Source organism: Prosopis cineraria, unplaced genomic scaffold (genome assembly GCF_029017545.1).
Source record: "Prosopis cineraria cultivar Desert tree isolate PC_DT_omini unplaced genomic scaffold, ASM2901754v1 PC15, whole genome shotgun sequence".
NCBI classification, from domain to species: domain Eukaryota; kingdom Viridiplantae; phylum Streptophyta; class Magnoliopsida; order Fabales; family Fabaceae; genus Prosopis; species Prosopis cineraria.
In genome coordinates this window covers 998,876-1,003,826 of record NW_026555346.1, presented here as the reverse complement: position 1 = coordinate 1,003,826, position 4,951 = coordinate 998,876, and the positions used below count along the sequence as shown (strand labels likewise).

The 4,951-nt window shown below is 35.5% G+C and overlaps 1 pseudogene; it reads right to left on the bottom strand.

The window, feature by feature from the left end:
- Positions 1-1,282: 1,282 nt before the first annotated feature.
- On the bottom strand, positions 1,283-4,329 carry LOC129294765 (staphylococcal-like nuclease CAN2; annotated as a pseudogene).
- Between the last annotated feature and the right edge of the window lie 622 nt (positions 4,330-4,951).

Genomic DNA, 4,951 nt, shown 5'->3' with positions numbered 1-4,951 from the left:
AAAACGCGGGTCAAAATTGATTTTCATCCTTTTCTGACCATTTGATAATTTACTGAAAAAATCAGTTTTGAAAATAATTTTTTCCCCTATCCCAACACACACTAAATCTAAAATCAGCAATGAATTTTGCTTATAGTTATAAATTTATCTGTTACTAATTTTGTTTTTTTAGTAGTGGAAGCAGGAAGAAGCTGATGGATCACTGTGTTTATCATGGCTTTTCTTAGAGTTAAGGCTTGCAGGGGGTGATAATCAGAATTCTGATCATAATTAGCCACGTCCATCATTTCTTTTCAGTACTATCCATACATCTGGAACTTGGCGCGCCGTGATTTGCTTGACCTGCTGTACCTCACCATGGATTCCCTTGGATGCTCACACTCTTGATTACATCAAAATTAAAAGTGCAAGTCACCGTCGTTTGCTAGTGATCGATCTTATTCGTGTCAATCGCTGTCCGATGAATTGAATCGAATATATCTTAGTGTCGCACAAAAAGTTGATAAACAAATCTCCCGTGCATATTTAATTCACATATTATCCTTTGTTGTGTTAAAGGAATTGATTTTTTTGACTTTTACTCATACCTTACCTTATTCATCATGTCACCCCTCCCGTCTTTCTCGTCTTGTTTCTCTACCACCTTCGCTTATTGCCCCAGTTTACGAGGATATATTTATAGACGTATAGGGTCAACTGAATTGAATATGCAACGTGCCTCCATCGAATCTGTGGGTTAGAGTGTGTTTCCGTTGCTGCTGCTTTTTTCCCCCGGGGAGGGGGTAAGCTTTTGTCTTTTTGTCTTCTACACATGTTAATCACCGTCCTAGTTTTAATTCGTCATCTTTCTAGGAATGATGAACTTGTGCAGATTCCTATATTACCTAATTATATTCGAAAATGAAAATTTGATTCAGATGAAAAAAGATTCGATTCGATGCTTGGACACCCATAGTCTGATGAATAAATGTTATGATGAGTAGATGATTCCAATAGAGCAATGTGCTGAGGATGATTGCATTTGTGATCAATTGGGGAAATGAAAGATAAACAAAGCACTTCTCTACTGATGAGACCACTTGCTATCTGTAAACTAAGGGTGTTTTCTTGTTCGTATGTCCCAAGAATTCCTCCCTCGTCTGTATTGCTGTCTAATCTCCATCGAAGGATCAGCCACAAGTAAAGTCAAGGCTAATATTTTCTTTTTTCTTAAGTAATAATCAAGGCACTGCACTAGGATGACTAATCATGTACTGATCTCCTTACGTCACACCATGATAAATTTATGATTTACAACAATTGATAAGAGATAATATGATTCCATTGAAATACTCTCTAAAAAACACATGCACGCATTCTTTTGTCCTTACGGTTACATAGAAATTTGTTGACAATTCGACTCGTATTTTAGGGGTGCGACTTTGAATCATGATTCATTCTCATAGCAGTGGAGGACCCTGCTGCTATCTACCTTCTCGTTGGTCCTTTCTCCATTCCCATGGCTTTTCAGGATTTGATGAAGCCCATAATCCAACTCGCTTTGCCCTAGCTTCTTTTTCCCACTATAATATAACAACAAACAACATCTAATGAGGGAAACACGAAATAACTTCCAATTAATATTTAAGATTTTGGCAGGCATGAGTTACTGACTATTGCTAATTCCTCTCTCTTGTCATAGGCTGTATAATGCCATGCAAACCCCTTTCTTTAGCATCAATTCCTTATCAATCAACCAAAAAGGACAAGAAAACTTAGTTTTAAGTCTGACAGAGTTTAAGCAAGCTAGATTAGAAGCAGAGTGATACCTGTACAAAAAGACCATTGCAATAAATATCACCCACGACGCGTCCATAACGATCCTCATCATAGACAAGGACCCTCAAAGACCTTCCTTGAACAATCCTTGTCAGCTCATTTTTAGCTTCTTTCCCATATGGCATTTTACTCTCCGGCGCATCGATTCCCCTGTTTTTCTCTTATAATATGCATTAATTATTAGCGACCCTCCCACAACAACTCTGAGTAGTCTAATCAATTTATATTTGAGGATTACCTTAAACCGAATTCTATACTTCCGAGCCAGGACTTCCTCGTTTTGAAGATTAATCACCCTGAACAAGAAAAGTTTTCTAAGCTCATTTCCAATTATAAACACAGACAATTAGCATTAGAAAGCTAAAACACCACAACGATATCCCGAATCAATGATTTGCTGGTGAAGAGCATCAGCCTCTGTATATTTTCGTCGAGAACGAGCTTCTGATCTTTGAACTGCTGCCGCATGGACATGACTAGGGACAAAAGATGACTCTCTAGGGTCTGATGTGCTGACATAAACTGTTATAGTATCACCATCCGCCACTGCTTTCGCATCAACCTATAGTTTCATTGACACAATCAACTAATTTAAATACATCCACTTGCTTCAAAAATTTACATAAACACCTCTTGACCACATTTATTTAAATACAAAATTTTTAAATTTTTAAAATTTCATTGCAGTTTAAAGTTATTGATTTGATATTAAATTTCTAAAGAAAATGATAAAGTTACGCTTTATTTAAAATTAATATTATAACTGTCCTACTTTACTTATTTATTTACCAATGAAATATTGAAAATTGCCCTACTTCACTTATTCATTTTCCTTGAATAAAATTAAATGAAGTCTGTTAATAAATAAGTAAAGTAAGGCAATGAACAATAGTCCACAAATAAATCGACGAGATATGGGTATAGAATTAATAAGTTGTCTTAAGATGATTTAAAACATTTAAAATGAAAACAAGTCAAGTAGGATAATCAAAAACATTCTGTAAATAAATTAACAAATGAAATAGGATAATGAACAAGTGAATTAGGAAAATTCTTATATTAATTTAAATGAGGGGCACTTTTGTCATTTTTTTAAAAAAAAATTAATATCAAATCAGTATTCTACATTACAGTATAATTTTAAAAATTAGAAGCTTTGAATTTAAACAAGTGTGGTCAAGGAATTTTTACTGAAATTCTCCCTTAAATTTATATTGCACAAAGATGATGTTCTTACCGGTAAAGTGTGCAGTTCAAATCGTACTCCTTCAGGCAAGGATGTAGGGGGTTCAAAAGTTGTTTCGACAAGGGCATGAGGTTGGGGCAAACCATAAAAAGCCAACAATCCCTGTACGTAATATTAAGCAGCAAGGATGTTAGTTTACGTTCTTGATATTAAGCCAACAATTTTTTTTTTGTACCTTAACGTCAGCCTTCTGATGTCTTTCAGAGTCTGAATAATGAGCCTAGCTGCTTCTTCAGGGTTCTTGGGAGGGGGTTTTGATTCTTTCCATGCATCTACTAGTTTTCTATACCTGCACATTTTGTAAAATCATTTTTAAACAAAACCGTCTTCTGAGCCGAGGGATTTACTATTATTTTTTATTTTTTATTTTCCTTAGAGTTGAAACAGATAAAGGTTAAATTACCAGTTAGCTTGTGCCTTCTTTGATGACACAACATGCTTGCTTAGTCCTTCGGGGACCTTAACAAAGTCCAAGGAAAAATAACCGTGAGAATCGGTGTTAAATTTTGAAAGGACTCAACTAACATTATACTATTTTGAAGCCTCAAATTTGTAAACTTCTGAGCAGAACACAATGATATGTTAAAATTAAAGAAATGAGACTATATCAAAGAATTAACTGAATCCACCAATTATAACTAAAATTATACATTTATCACTATAAACTAAGAAAGCGAAAACCTCGCAGAAACATTGACAAGTTGACAAAGGACCTCATGCTCCTCTTCCTAGCAGCCGATTCTTCCAAGTTTATCAGAACAGGAATTTGATGTATCCTCAGATTAACAGCAGTTCATGAACCAATTGCAGATCCTAGTCAAGATTCTACGAAATTAATTTGGACACCAGTGAATTTTGCTTTTCCAAGATTTTCCTTTTTTTTTTTTGGCATTTTACGACTTTCTTTTCCCAGCTGAACCAGACTAGATTCAATGTTTTTAAAAGTCCTAGAGGTAAAAAAAAGTTGGCAGAAGTAGTAGAATGGATTTGAAAGGAAATTGAAGAAGGCTCATGATGACCTAAATATTTGAAAGAAGAAAAGAGAGAAAAAAGGCTGCTAATATAGGGAATCGGAGAAGAGGAAAGGAATTAAGAAACCTGAGAGGTGATATCAAAGTGGAAGAGATCTTGGGCAAGTGCGGATACACCGACGGTGGCCGAGGAAACGCCGTGAGGACCAAGTGAATCGGAGTCACCAGCTGTGGTGTGCTCAAAGCAACGGCTTACAGAAGTCGGAGAGCATTTCCCATGTCTCTCCTTCTGATTCAATTCCACAGGTCAAGCAGAGATCCAATCGAGCAGATTAAGCAGGACCGTCGAACATCGTGTCGCTTTTGGACTCGCCAGCAGAAAGCAAGATGATAGGTGGCGCGTTATGACTGGTCATAGCTTTACTGTGGTAATTTCTACCAGAAGTGAAATTTCTGCGTCAACCAGTTGGCGTGCGTTGACGGGAACGAGGGGAAGCCACGCTCCATTTCCAGAGCGTGTGGAGGGTGAATGAATACTCGTAACCTAATCTGTCTTTTTGCGCGTTTTGTCGTTTCGTTATGAAAATCTCGTACTCTGATCCGGGATGCTCAATTCTGTTCCGAGATGCCCTGTCGATAACAGAGACACCTATCAAATGTTGAGTCACTGACTCATTTCACCTCGTTTACTTTAAAGTCAGTTTAATATTATTAAATTAAAATTAAATATTTTAAATATAACTATAAAATTAAAAAGTGATTTAAAATAATTTTAGATAAAAAAATTATAATACCATGCCTTTCTTCTTTACATTTATTACTTAGAAAATAATTTTTTTATTAAATACTAACAAATATTTATTTTAATAATGATTACTTATTAAAATGTAATCTATACTTGTCCTATCTCACAATT